The 19,549-nt window shown below is 40.1% G+C and overlaps 1 protein-coding gene across 13 annotated transcripts in view; it reads left to right on the forward strand.

Moving 5' to 3' along the window:
• Positions 1-19,549, forward strand: part of MEF2C (myocyte enhancer factor 2C) — a 231,646-nt gene that overhangs the window by 64,805 nt on the left and 147,292 nt on the right. The window contains exon 1 of one of the 13 annotated variants that reach the window (XM_056538445.1): positions 17,581-17,669. The exons of the other annotated variants lie outside the window; for them this stretch is intronic. The gene's annotated coding sequence lies outside the window, so the exon portion shown is untranslated. Of the gene's footprint in view, positions 1-17,580; positions 17,670-19,549 lie in introns of those variants that run through there. 13 annotated transcript variants of the gene reach the window in all.

Consider the following 19,549-nt stretch of genomic DNA (forward strand, 5'->3'; position numbering starts at 1 on the left):
CATTCCTCAGCTACCTCTCTCCAATAGACACACAGAGGATATTTTGTTCAGCTTTTTTCCATTATGTTACCCATGTGCTTAAGCTCCAGTGCTTGCCATAGGGACAAATAGTACCACAGTGTGTTAATTCTGCAAAGATAAGGACTCTCTGTGTTGTTTAGAGAGATGGCTTGACAACAGAGTGCATCCCCCAAGGCCACTTCATGCACAATGAAGGTCTGTATTAGATAGTAGTGGTAGAACAAAATAACAGTCATTCCTTGGCAGAGTTCACTATTAACCACTTGTAAGAAGAGGCAAACCTTACTTTTCCTTTCATGCTACATACAGTATGTGTCTTGTCTTGTTTTGTCTATTTTGCAGTAACATGGGTTTTATACCAACACAGACAGTTATAAACTCAATGTTATACCTTAGAAATATCTCCAGTGTTCTCCAATATGCCCTTAAATATTTGGATGTTTACAGAATATGAACAACAACAATGTCAGCATGGCCATAGAAAGCGCAATACACATGGCATAAAGTTCATAGCATAGTTTGATGTTAAAGGGGTACGCCACTGGCCAGCGTTCGGAAGTAAATGTTCCGAACGCGGTTTTCGCGCCCCCTCAATGCAAGTCTATGGGAGGGGGCGTGATGGCCATCACGCCCCCTCCCATAAACCTGCGATGAGGGGGCGTGGTCGTGATGTCATGAAGGGCGTGGCCAACCCCCGCAGCGTGACAACAGAGTTCGGAACATTTACTTCCAAACGCTGGCCAGTGGAGTACCCCTTTAAAGCTGGCCCTGCATTCTAGATAACTGTTGGTCAACAGTATATCTTCCAACACAGCCCCCCATACGCATGCTTGACTCAGCCTCCTTTGACTTATTTCCCCAAAAACAAAGGAATTGGTATTTTTTAAATACAACATGTCTGACTATTCTCTTCCTCAGCATCTGCTGTCCGAGAAGATGTATAGATTAACAATCCTGCAGAAATCATCAAGTTGATTCAACTTTGTTGTATACGGCCAACTTTACTTCTAAATATTTGATATAGTAAGCCAGTTTTGATGTGTGATTCATGAAATGTCTCTACATGAAGTGCAACAAGTTAACAATGAGTCCTCAACACTTTATCAAGACAGTGAACTTAAAGTGTTCATGTCATTGGAAAAAACTTTCGATATGTTGCAGAGATATGTCAAAAGTTTTGATCAGTCTGAGTGTTAAGGCCCCCACCAATTGTGAGAACAAGTGGGGAGAAGCGTGCAGTTAAGCACTTCACTACCTGGCTCACTGTGATCTAGCTCTAGTATAAGTATATGGAACTCAGTATAGTCTATGGGACTCACTGCAGAAGATGAGCTCTAATATAAGTCTATGGAACTCAGTATAGATTATGGGACTCACTGCAGAAGATGAGCTCCAATATAAGTCTATGGAACTCAGTATAGATTATGGGACTCACTGCAGAATATGAGCTCAAATATAAGTCTATGGAACTCAGCATAGATAATGGGACTCACTGCAGAAGATGAGCTCCAATATAAGTCTATATAACTCAGTATAGATTATGGGACTCACTGCAGAAGATGAGCTCTAATATAAGTCTATGGAACTCAGTATAGATTATGGGACTCACTGCAGAAGATGAGCTCCAATATAAGTCTATGGAACTCAGTATAGACTATGGGACTCACTGCAGAAGATGATCTCCAATATAAGTCTATGGAACTCAGTATAGATTATGGGACTCACTGCAGATGATGAGCTCCAATATAAGTCTATGGAATGTGCAGTGAGACGGAAAAGGCAGTGAGCTGGAGAGTGAATTGCTGAACTGCGCTCTTCTCCCTGCTCGCTCTCACAATTGATGTGGGTTTCAACACTCTGATGACAAGTCAGGGACACTTCAACTGCGGTGCAAGACGAGGGCTACACTGTGACTTTAGGTTCCCCTAAAAGTCTGTCATGACTGATGGAGACCATGAAACCATAACAAAAAGTTTGACCTGGTCTTTGTAATGTGTAATAAGTTGCCCGCAACCATGTTGCCTAACTGCTTTATTGCTACGTTCACAAAAAGTTGGATAATGGTATTACAGAGCAAATCCATACAATGAAACCACCTAACATTAACATCAAATAGCACTACCTTGTTTCCACCTGCATGAAGGAATGCCCTCTGGGTCACCAAAGCCTCTAGGCCAGCTGCAGAAACACCCATGACCATTACCTGCCACAATTTGTATTACTATTCTGTATTTATGACGTTTTTACAACTTTTTGTTGAGCATAGCACTTGATATACACAGTCCATCCTCACTTCAGCATAGAAAGTGTTAAGCACTTTCCAAGTAGGAAAAAGAAAAAGAGTTAAAGTAAAAAGTGGCTTTTGCGGCCACAATTATCTAAACTCAAAGAGGTTTTGGATTTCATCTGTGCCGTTTTCATTTTCGGCAGCTGCGTTCAGTATTTAATCACATATTATCTGCGCTAAGCCCTTTTCTAACATTTGTTAATTGGCTGTTTTCTTTGACAAATTATGAGCTTTTACTTTGATGAGGTTCGACTGCAATCTTGTAGGAACGAAGGATGTGAAGTTTGCCGTCCCTGTTGGCTCCTCAAACCACTACAAACCTCTGCACGTCACTGGACTGCTGAGTAATGGCAGGATCTGGGCTGGCCTCATTTTTTTTTGCTACAGATTTTTTTCCCCCCACAGGATATTTCGAGCTCTCTGTACTAAATCCGTTACAGAGCTTGCCCTTTTTAGCAGAAGACCGCTCTAAAATTAACAAGTCTTGTGTGAAATTACTAGCACACAGCAAAGAATAGCTTACAGTTAGCATCTGTTTTACTGCAAGCCTCGGCCTGCACAGTCACGGATACAGATGAATCGATGCTTTTATGTACTGGAAGTACAGCAAAGCCTATGGAAAAGCTATAGGAAATGTATATCCAAGAAAGTTAATGTGGTCTAATGTAGTACTAACAGTAATTCATCTATAATAGTATAAGGTTATAGGGGGGTATTTATCAACGGATGTATGTGTTTTTTATTCTGCATTTTTTTGGCGCAGTGTCTTTTTGCGCCAAAGTTAGGTGCACACTTGCTAGGATTTTGATGGTCCTGTGTATGATTTTTGCAGTGGCCAGTAATTTATCATTTGCGCCAATTGTATTTCGGTGCTAATTTGCCTGTTTTTCATGCATTTTTTACGCAAATCCCCACCAACAATATTCTGACATGGAAAACACACAACATGTGCCAAAGTTACTGAAGGACATGTGCCAAATGATAAATTTGGCGCACGTTCGTAAAAAACAAAGTAAAAAAAAGGGATATAAAGAAACTGACAACAGGTAAAAATGATAAATACTAAATACCCCCCCCCCCAATAGTTCATGTATTACAGGGGCTATCTAAGGAGAGAAAACACAAAGCTAATTTCTTCCAAAAGCAGCACCACCACTGTCCTCAGGTGGTGTGTGGTATTGCAGCTCAGTTCCATTGAGATGAATGGAGCTTAGTTGTAATACCATACACAACCTGAGAACAGAGGTGGTGGTGTTTTTTTGAGAGAAATTAGCTCTGTGTTCCTATCCCAGGATAACCCTTTAAATACATTAACTATACCTTATACTTAGGCTTGTCACCTCTCTTGCTCAAAAAATACCGGCCATGCTAATTTGCATGATTAATTATATGTGCTTGACATCACAGGATACACACATGCGGGGGGGGGGGGGGGGGGATCTTGTCCTATTCTGACCCCTATAACTTCTTTATTTCTCCTTATACAGGGATGTATGAGGCTAATTTTTTGCACCCTGATCTGTTGTTTTTATCGGTACCATTTTTGTTTTGATGTGACTTTTTGATCGCTTTATTTTTTTATTAAATTTGGGAGTTGCAGTTAGTTAATAAGTACAACTCCCAGCATGCCCTAATACAGCCTTTGGCTCAGCAGCTGCCCCAAATGAAAACTACAACTCCCAGCATGTTGGATTGTATTGTAGCATATAGTAAAGGTCAGTGTTTCCCAATCAGGGGTGCCTCCAGCTGTTGCAAAACTACAACTCCCAGCATGCCCGGACAGCTGTTGGCGCTCTGGTTGGGAAACACTGGTATGGTATAGGGTGCATCATTCCCGAGAGTTGGAGGATTAGTTAGCTAAATACCGACCATTGCATTGGCGGTATTTTTAATATAAAAATCGCCAAAATACCGGCTGTGCCGGTAAAATACCAGCCAGGTGGCAACCCTACTTATATTATTATAAATGAAATACTGCTAGTGCTACAATAGACCACATTATCAGCCACAAACAGTATCAGTCATTAAGCATATATAATACTATTAGTAATATTATGTAGTTGTAGCCTTTGGCTGTCTGGGCCTGCTGGAAGTTGTAGTTGTTCAGCAACTGGAGGGACATAAGCTACAGAAACTTTACTTCAGCCATACATCCCATATAATGTTATCCTTGGGGGGTTTTCAGGCAAAATTGATTGATAGCCATCAATAGGCAGGGTGGCAACAACTGGCACAGCCACCAATAGCTGTTCAGGAAAGCCATGGTACCCGGATGTAAACACAGTGTATGAAGCCAGAAGAGTCTGGGGACCTCTGGTCATCCAAAGAGCCGACACCTGGCACCAATGCTGATAAGCTACTAATTACTTATCCCGATGTAAAATTTTGCCTGGACAACCCTTTGATGCCCACATTATACCAGTCAAAGTGTCTATAGAATGCCAGCAAAACGCTTCAAACCTTACCCACTCCTGACTGCCACATTGCTGATTTTGTTCACAATTCTCTCAGAGGGCTCTGTCTGTTTTCTGCCATTGGTTTGCTGTAGGGTCAGACGAGTTTATGATAAAAGTGTGTCTCAGAAGGAGCGATGATAAGATGTGCAGAAAACTCTGCCAGTTAAAGCCGGTCCGGCATTGTTCATGCCTTCTGATCTGCGCTTGAATTGTCCCTTGAATAGATTCTTTGTGACATTGACAATGATAGCCTATATCTGTAATGTTACCGGACAGATCTATAGGTAGAATAGATGCAGCAGACTTCGCCTTAGTTGACTGGGATTAAACAGGGACAGAACCACATATTGAAGTGTCCTTAAAGCGCAACTGTCATGAGGTTTGGGGCATATAACCTAACCACAGTGTGTGTATGGTGTGTAAAATCTGTCTCCTGCCTTACTTTTATCCCTCTTATTATGGCTTTTATTAGCTCAAAAAACACTTTAATATACAGCCACTGACAGTCAGATAGATGTGTCCAGGGGTTCGCTATGCCACACGGCCGCCACGCATATCCCCTGTATGCCAGCGCTAGGACCGCTGTGTGATTGACACACAGGTCCTAGCGCATGTGCCCCTTATCTTTCATATGTAAGCGCCGATCGACATTTCTTTACAGAGCGCCTCACTCTCTCCTCCAGTATCGCCCGGGCACACGGAGGTGTCAGACAGCGTGCTCGCTCTGTAATGTCAGTCGGCACTCACATGTGAAAGATAAGGGGCGCATGCGCTGGGACCTGTGTGTCAATCACACCGCAGTCCAGGTGCTGGTGTACAGGGGATAGGCGTGACGGCCACGGGGCATAGCAAACCCCTGGCCACGCCTATCTGACTGTCAGCGGCAGCATATAAAAGTGTTTTTTTGAGAGATAAAAGTAAGGCTAGAGACATATTTTACACACCAAACACACACTGTTGTTAGTTTATATTCCCCAAACCTCATGACAGTTGTGCTTTAACATATCCCAATACCCTGTTTATGCCTCATTTCACTTGCAGATTGTATCTTCTTTGAGGGTGTTTTAAACAGCATTGGGAAAAAAACCTGTGTATAAAACGCTAATGTTTTCTAAATGTAACATGATTTTTTATGGCCTTTTTATCTGTATTTTTTGTGGTATTTTTTATCATATCCTTTTATACATGAATTTTTTTATGGCCTTTTCATGTGTATTTATGGGATCTATCTACAGTACTATCCTTTTGAACGTGCATTTTTCCTGCTGTGCTATAGACGGGAAGAAACATCATACCGATTCTGTCTGTAATACCTGGCCACAATGTTTTTAGTCAATTAAAATTCACAAAAAATACTGTGACCCTTTTTTTTCTTCCTTGATAAAGTTTTTGTGGTGTTTCTTAACCAAAATTGTGTGTATTTGTATAGGTGTTTTCTATCTGGTGTTTTCCCCCTGCGTTTTCTCATGGGATTCTTTTGTCATGTGACAAAGAATTTGGGGGAGAAAAAAAACTGAAAAAATACCCACATACATGCATACCAGGTGCTTTGATTTTGAAAAAATGCCACTGTGCCAAAAACTTTACTAGAGGGTGACAAAATGCCAAAACCAAAAATTCCACATAGGAACAGCATTTCACATTTCCATATTGACTCCCAGCTAACATTTGACTGCAGCATTTTTGGCCCCAACAATAGACCATAGTGGGAATATGAAAGGGTTTCTGGTGTTTTTTGACACAAGCGGTTTCCAGTTGTAGGGAAGAGTCATCCTGAATTGGTCAAAACATCATTGGGCTTTTAGGTTTCTGGATCAACACAAAGTCATCATGGGTTACATGAAAAGCTCTTTTTGGATAGAGATCCTTTATAGACAATATGATCTTCACAGATGTTTCCTCCAGTATTAGGCTGCATTCACATTAAGTTCGCTACCTACGGCTGCCGGGTCCGGCTGGGAAATTTCAAAACCGGGTGCTCCCGTATCCCAGACAGACCCATGCAGCTTCTCATTGACTTTGCTGAGCCAACAAGAGTCAGATAGTGACTCCAGTCGGCTCATTTTTGCCCTGTATCCGGTTTTGTGACCGTGGTATACCACGGTTTTAGGTCTGTTCACAAAACCGGATAGAGGGCAAAAATGAGCCGACCGGAGTCACTATCTAACACCGGTCGGCTCATTAAAGTGAATGGGTTTCGGTGCCAGTCCGGCTGGTATATGAGAGCTCCCAGTTTTGAAATTTCCCAGCCGGACCCGGCAACCATAGGAAGCAATTGTAGTGTGAGGGAAGACAACTTATAAAGACAACTTCTTTCTTACTTGGAAATAACAATGACAACTGGCTTTAAGATGGGGGTCCCTCTTTACGAAGTCCTATTAGGGCTTCATAAGACAACCCCATTTTCTTGGATTCTAAAGAAAACTAACATAAGGAAACAAAATCAAATGAGCCAGTTTGTTAAATCTTCTTGTATCCTTAGAATTTTTTCGTCCAAGTGACTTTCAGAGTCACATTTTACTGCTGCTTCCGAGAATGGAAATAGACTTATGCCTGCTACTAGCCAAAGAAGCTGTTCTACTTTATCCCCAAGAGAGGGTTCTTAATTCAACAATTTCTCTAATGCAGTGTACAATAATCTCTAAATCCTTAGGCTACCTGCATTAATGATGAGGAGGCACGTGAACACTGTGCTACAGCTCAACGCTCAACATATGTTAATAAATTAGAGCATAAATGAAGGTTAAAAAGCTCACCTTTATAGCTGATCTGAGACATAAACGCTACTTCCCATACAGATGTTATTTCAAGGCATTTATTTATGGGAATGCAGATCAAATGACATAGATTATGTTTTTTAACTGAAATGTTTTATTCTTTGGAAAGTAACTCTAACACAGTAAAAGGGCGCAAATAGGAAAATACTGTATATGCCACATTTATTAAAATTCGATTGATATGATAACCTATTACAACGTGCAAGATGTGACATTCTACATTCCTGTTACTTCTTTACTTTGAATATAATAATTATACATATCATTATAGGTTAAGCTTACTTTAAGCGGTTGTCTGATAGACGCTTTTTTTTTTTTTATTTATTTTTTTTTAAGGGGAAGATTGATTCAAAAAAATATAATAAGGATTTGTTTCTCCTCCCTGCTTCCCTTTCTCTACTGATCTTAATTTCCTGTCTTTTCACACTGGAAATGGAAATGTCAGCTCAGCTAAGCACTGGCTCGGGCAGGTCACTGCCAAGGGGAGTGATTGGCTCAGTTGCTATTTCCTTTTTGTCAAGATGATAGCAGGAAATAGGGGTAGGCATGGTTCGTAGCAGGGAATCAGTGTACTAAACTATCGTTATATTTTCCACCCCAGTCTGCAAAAAGGCACCTAAATATGTAATATTATTTTACGGTACTAGTCTACTTATATAGAGAAGAGATACCTTATGGACACCCTTCTGAGTGCTAGGTATCATCTTTCTTCTACATATAGTAATCATCAGCTGATGGACAAAGGGAGCAGATCTTTATGATATTGTGGAATACCAAGTGCAAGCCCTTACTAGTGCACGGCGCTAGCTCTTCGGGAGGACACAACAGCTGCACATAACAATATTAGCAGAGGTGTAAGTATTGGAGTAGAAGAGGGTACAGTTGTGCCCACAAGGGTGTCCAGAAGGTATCCCTTCTCTAAATAAGTAGACCAGTACCCTAAATTGATATTATATATTTAGGTGGCTTGTTACAGATTTTGCATTGAGGTCCAACATCTTCATATTTTTCATTTTGTTTATCGTCTCTATTACTACTTATCTGATGTTAATTCCAAATGTTTCAATCATTGATACTAGGAAAAACTTATCTCCATAATACAATACTGTACCGAAGCACCATACATATGGAATATCTGTGGCCCCATAGCTTAAAGCTGCAGGGATGCTGAGAGCCTCCTTGTAGGATCCCACATCCTAGGATTTATCCCTGTAGTGTAATTATTGTTAGCATTTTTTGTGATTTATAAGAATGTCGATGGTCTTCACAATGAGTCACACTTCAGATTTGGGAAATTCAGTTTAATTGGCTTTTTTTTTTTCCACAGAACTGCAAGGACTGGATAATGTGCGTAATGTAGTCAGGACCCTATTCTATGCGCAATAATTGGGGCCGGGTGGGATCATTTAATAATTGCTGTCAGAAGATCAGATTTAATTCTTGTTTTAAAGACACCACCGTGGGATAGAAGTGTGCGGATTGTCATCTGAGGGTTTGATTGAACACGGCTTTAATTAGGTTGATTAGGATGCAAAAGTAGTTGGGGAAAAAAAAGAAGTACAAATGACAAATTGGCTTAGCAAGTCTTGCTTGACAGCAGTATCCTACATCTTTATCTGAGTTATGTTTAGATAGCTGTCTCAATTCATTGATCACATCAGACAACACATTAAAATACCAAAAACTTAAAGGATCCGCTGCAAATGCTGACAACCGAAACAGCATCTTGGAGGATATTCGTATCACTATGGATGGGGAATAATACCTTATATATTGGAGATAATTAGACATATAATAAACCTCCTTGGATTTAGTTACTTTCATAAAACACAATATCCTCTTTTTTCATGGTAACATACCCTTTCATTGACTTCAATTTTTCTCCTAAATTACTGCTAAATGTACCTAAACTTTTTTCAGTGCAAGTCTAAAGTGCGGCACATGTGGAATTCATGACTATATTGTCTGCGCTGTCTTGGGTACCTTATAAGAGGCTTATTTTATTGTCACCTAAATTGAGTAATCTGTCCATTTAAATGCTAAATAAATGACAATGTGCCACAGTGTGATCTGAAGAGAGCAGCACAATAGACTATTTTATGACATGCGGTAATGCTGTCTATTGTAGAGATGTATGCCAGGCTGGGTCAAGTTATCCTTGTACATTCAGATGTTGGGGGTTGTTATTGAAGACCTTACTCTTCACTGTCAGTTTCCAGTACAAGTCAGTAATCATCATCAGCCTCATGCTGTTGCTTACTCAGGCAGGAGCTCTGTAGTCATCTCTTGTGATCCTAACAAGGCTCTCTTTCCCATTTAACTTGGTGTTATAGATATGATTACAGAGGGATAGACAGTCACGCTGGGGATAATTGATGCTCAGCATGGTAATTACAAGTGCTAGCTAGCACTGAAGACGTTCCCTTAGGTAGTAGAGAGCTGGCCCTCCACTTTATGGGCATCAAATCAGAGTTTAAGTCACATATATATATATATATATATATATATATATATATATATATATATATATATTTTTTTTTTTTTAACCTTAACTGGGCTCTAATGTCATTTTTTGTATATTCTTTTTATATGTCCCCCTACTTTGTTTTGGTTTTACTAAAAGGAAAAGAAAAGAGAGAGGCGTGCTCCTAGTGTAATACTGTTGAAAAATATAATGAGTAAGTGCAGGTTAATGCACCTTACCATGTCACGTAGCCGTACTCCAAGAGGTGCTGTCGGTGCTGGTAAATAAGTGGCTGCCACTGCGTCCTTCACCGTGACTGGCAGGTCCGGTAAATCGTGAATGGACGAGATTGGCGCCTTCTTGGAATGTATTGTGGAGAATAAAGGATAAAAACTAGCCCAGGTGTATACCAAAAAGGCTGCTTTTATTCGGGGTGCAACTTAAAAGTTTAGAACCCGGGCCGGGTTATTCGTCAGACAATTGGCTGACGAAGAAACCGGCCCTGGTTCGAAAATTTTAAGTTGCACCCCGAATAAAAGCAGCCTTTTTGGTATACACCTGGGCTAGTTTTTATCCTTTATTCTCCACGATCCATTCCAAGAAGGCGCCGATCTCATCCAATTTTTTCTTCATTATCCATTGTTTTGGTTTTAGGCCTTTATCAACAACCAGAATCCTTATGGAAAATGGTTGTGTGGTAATCCTCCCACAGTACCGTTTTTTAGGTTTACTTAATGAGTAGTAACATGTATTATACATCATTTGGTATCATCTATGCTATACCACCTTTATTGTGCCCATGGACTAAACAGATGGTGACATCTGTGGCCAGATTATACACTTCACTTATTTGTACTAAGCAATATTAAGAAAATACATGTGTAGGTTTATTCCAATTTCAGTTTTAATTGTTTTTTGTAAATTTAAATAAAAGTTATAAAGTAACCACTAACCATAACAATTTCTTAACTTAAGTCAATTACTGTACTGGTTTTTCAAAAATGTTAAATTTTTTTTATATGGCTGGGGACACGATAAAAACTAAAAAGAAGTGATACTCGCCTCCTTCCAATACAGTTGCCATTTGGGTGGTGTTTGGTACCCAATTATTACTGCTGCTGATTCCTTGTAATGCTGTGTGATGCCCTTATCAGCAAATCACTGACTAAGGCAGAATACCAGTGTGGCCAGTGATTGGCTAAGCAAGGCAGTCCCTGAGGGTATGACGCATCACAGGAACAAGAAAGTAACAGTGACAATGGGGACCAGAAGCTATCCAAATGGGGGATCAGGGAAGGTGAGTATTACTTCTTATATTTTATAGTTCCCCCATCCTTTTTTATGCATATATATATATATATATATATATATATATATATATATATATATTTTTTTTTTTTTCTGTCCCCCCAGATAACCACTTTAATATAGAGATCCTAAGATGGTACCACTGTAGTTGCTATATCGGTACCACTGTAGTTGCTATATTTTACTTATGTTACTACGTTACCTGTCTGTCCAACCTGACTTCAGAATATTATATTGTGAACACTTCAAAACATTTTTTTTCATATGAACATTTAATTAAGGATGTTTTTCAGAAAGCAAAGTAGAAAGCAAGCATTCATGTGGTATGGCTACAAAGTTCCCATGACAGAGGGAAGGGATGGTCTTCAGATCTTTGCTTATGATCTGTAATATTAGTCAACAAATAAAATACAGATTGAGGGGAAAAAAATCAGTACACAAAAATGAAAACATAATTACAAATTCAGTCCCAAATCCCAGAAATAATATTTACAGTACAGACTATTGCTTTCCAAACCAAGTGATGACTGCAATACAAACCTTGTGATTTAGTATTTGAAAAAGGTGAAGGTATTTCCTTAAGAACTGCACTAGACATCATTCCCTGTTAAACTTTACCGGGATTAAATATTTGCATAGAGACCAAAATTAGACAATTTTACCAATGTAGGTGTGTTTCCCATTACTTAGTTCTGAGCAAATACAGTTTATGACTCTGGCGGTTCCTAGCAGCAGGTACACGTGTTTAGAAGAGCGAAATGCAAATTATGAACAATTTTTTTTTATAAAGTTGCAATTCATCCCATTGGAAAGCTACACATGGGCTAAAGGACTTAATTCGATACAGTAGCTTGTTTGACTATTTTGTCTAAAAGTATCACAAGAGCAAGACACAAGGACTCTTGAGATGCAACCTGATGCATGCTTAAAGGGGTACTCCGCCCCTAGACATCTTATCCCTATCCAAAGGATAGGGGATAAGATGTCAGATCGCCGGGGTCCCGCTGCTGGGGACCCCGGGGATCGCCGCTGCAGCACCCCGCTATCATTACTGCGCAGAGCGAGATCGCTCTGCACGTAACGACGGGCAATACAGGGGCCGGAGCATCGTTACGTCACGGCTCCGCCCCTCGTGATGTCACGGCCCGCGCCCGTCAATACAAGTCTATGGGAGGGGGCCCCCTGCCATAGACTTGCATTAAGGGGACGGGCCGTGATGTCATGAGGGGCGGAGCCATGACGTCACGCTGCTCCGGCCCCTGTATCGCCCGTCATTACGCACAGAGCGAACTCACTCTGTGCAGTAATGATGGCGGGGTGCCGCAGTGGCGATCCCCAGGGTTCCCAGCAGCGGGACCGCTGCGATCTAACATCTTGTCCACTATCCTTTGGATAGGGGATAAGATTCCAGGGGCGGAGTACCCCTTTAAAAGATGAAAACATTACTTATATGGCAAAAGACTAGAACTATAGAGTTATACCCATTAAATGCTTCAGTAGTTGTCTGCACAGCATGGTCTATCATTATCAGTGATAGGTATCATTGTCAGTAGAAAACACCACCTGTCATTGATCTGTCTTAAAGGCGTACTCCACTGGAAAACATTTTCTTTTAACCCTTAAGGACGGACCCATTTTTTACCTTAATGAATTGACCAGGCTCTTTTTTTATTTATTTGACATGTGTCTCTTTAAATGTTAATAACTATAGAATGCATTTTCTGAGTGAGGCGATTCCGAGTTTTTTTTGGGACATATTGTACTTTATATAAGAGGTACATTTTTGTTGACACATGCAGATTTTTTTTTTTTTAACTCCAAAATATTGTGAAAAACTGGGAAATTTCTTGTGTTTTTTAAATTTTTTTATGGTATACACTGTGCTGGAAAAGTGATCTTATATTTATTCTATGGGTCAGTACGATTATGGCAATAACCATTTTATATAACTTTCTATGTTCTTTCTTTTTTTTTCTGAACAAATTTTTTTTTCTACCTTTCATTTTCCAACAGTCGTAACTTTTTTTTTTTTCGTCCAACACCATTGAGTAAGGGCTTATTTCTTGCGGGATGTGCTTTACTTTTTATTGGTATCATTTTTGTGATACGTGCTACCTTTTGATCTTTTTCATTCCGCTATTTATACCAAAATTGGTGAATTTAGCACTTTTTTTTTTTTTTTTTTTTTTTTTAACCTTTCTAATATACTTCCTAAAAAAAAATGTGTTTTCTTTTATAGAAATCATGGCTTATAATATCATGGCTTTGTCCAAGCTGAAACACAGGCATTGACAAAGTCCAGCAAGTGTGGATGGGCTAGCACTCCTCTGTTTGATTGGACAGGAGAGAGCACAGAGGAGTACTATTAGACAGGAGAGATCACAGAGGAGTGCTATCAGACAAGAGAGCACAGAGGAGTGCTATCAGACAGGAGAGAGCACAGAGGAGTACTATCAGACAGGAGAGAGCACAGAGGAGTATTATCAGACAGGAGAGAGCACAGAGGAGTGCTATCAGACAGGAGAGAGCACAGAGGAGTGCTATCAGGCAGGAGAGAGCACAGAGGAGTGCTATCAGGCAGGAGAGAGCACAGAGGAGTGCTATCAGACAGGAGAGAGCACAGATGAGTACTATTAGACAGGAGAGAGCACAGAGGAGTCCTATCAGACAGGAAAGAGCACAGAGGAGTCCTATCAGACAGGAGAGAGCATGGAGGAATCCTATCAGACAGGAGAGAGCACAGAGGAGTGCTATCAGACAGGAGAGCACAGAGGAGTACTATCAGACAGGAGAGAGCACAGAGGAGTCCTATCAGGCAGGAGAGTGCACAGAGTAGTACTATCAGATAGGAGAGAACACAAAGGAGCGCTATCAGACAGGAGAGTGCACAGAGGAGTACTATTAGACAGGAGAGAGCACAGAGGAGTGCTATCAGACAGGAGAGAGCACAGAGGAGTACTATCAGACAGTAGAGAATGCTAGCCCATCCTCTCTTACTAGGCTTTGTCCATGCCCATGCTTAAGCTTGGACAAAGCAAGGATTTTATAAGCCATTTGAGATGAGCTAAGTTACAGTGATTCGATTCATCACAAACTTCTTGGCTCGGCAGTTGCTGACTTTAGCCTGCATAAATTAGTTCAGCTTTCAGGTGCTCCGGTGGGCTGGACAAGGTGGAGACAAACTTCTGGTAACACATGCTTGCCTCAACAAACTATATGAACTGTAATAACAAAGACACTAACTAAAAAGAGCCACTCTTACGGAGACAGAAAGGAAAGTTAGCATCCAATTAGACAGGGCAATTATCAGCCCAACAGGCCCACATTGCCCTTTGTATCTTTCCATGTAATAGGGGATGTGTGGCCATTGGCTAATTGAAGCTAAGGGCCCCATGAATAATCTAGTTATTGTCGTTGCAGTCCTCCCTGTCGGACGTTTGAGGCCTGCAAAAGGCTCAAGCAAGATTGGCGCTAATTTACCAAGTGTATCGAGCATTCTGATAGGGCAATAAGAGTCATCTGTATATTTATTATAGAACTTGGTTTTGTGCCATCTGAAATGCTTTTTACTGATATGGTCACTGATCCCCACCATTGATGTCCCCATGATGCCCAGTCCCCTATCCTCTCAACTTGTTTCTGCTTCCAAACAACCCTGCAAGCAATTTGTATAGGATGTAGAAAGAAGCAGAGAGGACCGGGGATCAGGCACTGCCAGGAAGGCAGCAATGGTGGATAGGGACAGGTAAGTATGGGTTGGTTTTTTACTTTGGTCACACCATATAAATCAACAACACCAACATGACACCTCCTGCTGTATTTATTGACTCAGTGCATCCGCTTTCTCTGTAACACTACAAGTCCCAGGTGGGGGGCACCCGATCATATGCGATAAGAGCACCATAATTACCATAATCAGAAGAACACATGCACATGAATGAACAGGTCTTCATGTACACTGACCCAATAACTCCACAATATGACTCATTACTCTAAGTGTCAGTGCCCAAGCAATGCAGTCAAGAGAAATACACAAAATATTTTTTAACTATTATATTTTAGTTGTGTCAAAAATATGTCAACCACATTTTGTCCAGCATTTAATATTAAAAACAAGCAATACGGTCTATGATGGTAGTTGCAGTGTAACAATGATTGTTAAAGGGGTACTCTGCCCCTAGAGCAAACTTCGCTCCAAGTTGGATGACTGGCTATGCAGAGCCGAGGCTTGTGACATCACGGTAACGCCCATTCGTGATGTCACGGTCACGCCCCTCAATGCAAGTCTATGGGACGGGGCGTGGCATCCATCACGCCCCCTCCCATAGACTTGCATTGAGGGGGCGTGGCCATTATGTCATGAGCAGGGCATGGCTGTGACATCACGAGCCCCCAACACTGCGCCCAATGCTCTAAATTAATGCCAGGTGCAGCAGGGTGATCGCAGGGGTCCCCAGCAGCAGGACACCCACGATCAGACATCTTATCTCCTATGCTTTAAATAGGGGATAAGATGTCTAGGGACGAAGTAGCCCTTTAAACTATAGGCATACATAAGTAAAGTATAGTATACGACTTACTCAAATAAGGTGGCAATTTCCTACCGAAGAAAACCATATGCAGGTGTTCTGGTCTGTTGTTTTTTCTCCTCCATCCTTCTACATATTTGACATACATTTTTATCTCCTTTGTCCTTGGGAGAAAAGTAACAGTGGAAATATTACAGCAAAGTTTTCAGCTGTCGTGGACTCCAGGGAAGATTGATATGTTCTCCAAGCCATCTTTGCATATTGTGCCTGAATCTGTCTCCAGGCAGCGAGAGCTAACCCCTTTTCTGCCAGAGAAATCTCTTCAGTCATTTTCTCTGTAATATATTGCAGTCCCTCTGGCAGCAACATGATTCTGGGAGACAGTGTCAGTAAGCGACAGAGCAGCAGCACCAAAAGAGCAATCTCAAATTAAACAGCCAATTCACAGCACAGTAGACTTTGCATTACAACACATTGGAGACAATGGTTGACTAAGGGTGGGGTAGGGAAACTGTTGTGTTTTCGTAAAACTATAAATCCAGCACGATTTATTAGATTGTGCATCGTATGTTTTGGCAAACATTAGGAAACATTAGCAAAGTACAATATTTTATTATATTTGTAGGATACAGGTCTTGGTCTATAATATGGACCTGTGGCCTTCTTCATGTAAAAGCAATCTATAATCTTAGTGATATTGGAAATAAGAAAAGACACAAATGCCCCTTTGTTTGATTTATGATTTCTGTATTACAAATATGAATATTCATGGTTCCCGAAATAATAAGTCCACTGTATAAACTAAACTGGGCTAAAATGAATACAGTGATCACTCAACTTACAATGGCCTCAACATACAATAGTTTCAACATACAAGGGTCTTTTCTGGACCATTGTAACTTGAAACCAGACTCAACTTACAATGCTACAGACAGTTCAGATCTGTGAAACTTGTCAATGGCCGGAAGAACTGAACAATCAAAATGGACATTTCACTGGTAAAACCCCTGTATTCCTGAAGCGTATGCACTGACTGATGTCTGGTAGCGCCCCCTACAGTACAGGGAGGCACTACATGTTCTTCTGTTCACTTTACCTGTACCAGGGTTAGCTGCTCCTTTGGACACCAGGTGAGGGAGACTCCATGTTACTTTTTTAGGACACTGTGTACTGTTCAGGACCCTGAAGAAGCTCCTGTCCTCTACATAGACCAGTGTTTCCCAAGCAGGGTGCCCCCAGCTGTTGCAAAACTACAACTCCCGGCATGCTGGGAGTTGTAGTTTTGCAACAGATGGAGGCTCCCTGCTTAGCAAACACTGACATAGACAGTGATTACAGCTCCCAGCAGATCTTTCTTACTTTTATATATATAAGAACTTGCTTTATCTATATTAGTTTTCTACTTATTTTTCTTTAATCCTCACTTTTTCCTATTTCTGGATGACATTTTGGTGCCTTTAGAACCAATTACCAGGTTTCCACAGAGTTATGGTCTCAACATACAATGGTTTCAACATACAATGGTCGTCCCAGAACCAATTAATATTGTAACTTGAGGGACCACTGTAAATGAATGAATAAATAAATAAGTTTAAAAAAAAAGTTAATAAAGAATAAACAAAATAAAGAAAGAAATAAATAAAGATTAAACAAATAAATACATTTCTTAAAGCCAAATAAATGAGTATAAATTATTATTTGAGCCTACAGAATTTAAGATACTCCTCTCTTTTTTCAGTGGAAAGTGCTTATGTAACAGGAATAGGACTTTTCACTTAAGATGAGTTGACCGAAGCCATTTTGCCAAGCTCCGACCACAGAATATAGGTATACACACGCATGTACATCTCAGGTCATATTAAAGACAAGCGCCGTAGAGAATTTGATCTGACAAGCAACAAAAATTTCGAAACTTTTATAAGCTATTAGAATTAAATAGATCCTGAATAGAGATGCGCGAACTTACAGTAAATTCGATTCGTCACAAACTTCTCGGCTCGGCAGTTGATGACTTATCCTGCATAAATTAGTTTAGCTTTCAGGTGCTCCGGTGGGCTGGAAAAGCTGGATACAGTCCTAGGAGACTCTTTCCTAGAACTGTATCCACCTTTTCCAGCCCACCGGAGCACCTGAAAGCTGAACTAATGTATGCAGGATAAGTCATCAACTGCCGAGCCGAGAAGTTCGTGACGAATCAAATTTACTGTAAGTTCGCTCATCTCTAATCCTGAAGCCTCACATGGAATAAGTGCTAGATGTGTCTCTAGTGTTCAGGGTATTTATATGCGATTACACTACTTATATTGTGCACTATGCAAACTAGAAGCCAATAATACCAAATGTACATGTGTCCCAGGGAATGTATTCTTATTCAGCTGTTACTCTGTTATCACAAGTTGTTTTTATTAATGTATTGAGAAGCCTTGAATGTTTGCTTTGCAACATGTTCTTATCATTCACAATGTAAGTATGTATTACTACTCACCTGGAGGGAAAAAGGGCTTTACATGGTTATGCAACAGAGAATGTTGTGCACATGTTCCAGATGTATATATTCAGTATATATAGAGAGAGCAGTGGTATCATTTGAACATCCTGTAGTGCAAAATTTGTAAGCGCCCCCCCCCCCGTGTATCTATCTATCTATCTATCTATCTGTCTCATATCTATCTATTTGTATGTTTATCTATCTATATGTATATCTATCTATCTGTCTCATATCTATCTATCTATTTGTATGTTTATCTATCTATATGTCTATCTATCTGTCTCATATCTGTCTATCTATTTGTATGTTTATCTATCTATATATCTATCTACCTATCTATCTATCTATATGTCTATCTATCTGTCTCATATCTATCTATCTATCTATTTGTATGTTTATCTATCTATATATCTATCTACCTATCTATCTATCTATCTATCTATATGTCTATCTATCTGTCTCATATCTATCTATCTATTTGTATGCTTATCTATCTATATATCTATCTACCTATCTATCTATATGTCTATCAAACTGTCTCATATCTATCTATCTATTTGTATGTTTATCTATCTATATGTCTATCTATCTATCTACATTTCCAAATAGTAGTGTTGAGCAGCATAGGCCATATTCGAATTTGCGATATTTTGCGAATATATGGACGAATATTCGTCATATATTCGCGAAATTCGCATATTCGTAATATTTGCATTTTATTTTCGCATATGCGTCAATTCGCATATGCCAAAATTTGCATAGACAAAAATTTGCATATGCGCAAATTCACATATGCTGCTGCTATTTGGAAATATTGAAGTTGGGATCCCCCAGCCAGGGTTCCTTCACACCGTGCACCGACTACTGAATCTACACCTTGGTTGTGCTGCTCTCCTTTGTGACTTTTATCTATCTATCTATATGTCTATCTATCGTGTGCCATGTGAAAAACTAGTGTCTTATTTGGCGCCCTACAGGCACCACGTTTGACCGCTACCTATATAGAGAGAAATAATTATTATGTATATCTTATCCGGAAACATACTTATTTTACTAACATGGTAAAATGACATCAGGAGTGATAGACATGCATATCATCATGTAGCCATCATTATAAAAGAAGCTGCCAGTCATAGTTATTTCTATTCCGGGCTTGTATTTTATTTATGCATCTATATGAGTCTGTGCTTTTTTTTACACCCACTACAATTGAGACCTG

Source organism: Hyla sarda, chromosome 1, assembly GCF_029499605.1.
Source record: "Hyla sarda isolate aHylSar1 chromosome 1, aHylSar1.hap1, whole genome shotgun sequence".
Classification (NCBI taxonomy): Eukaryota; Metazoa; Chordata; class Amphibia; order Anura; family Hylidae; genus Hyla; species Hyla sarda.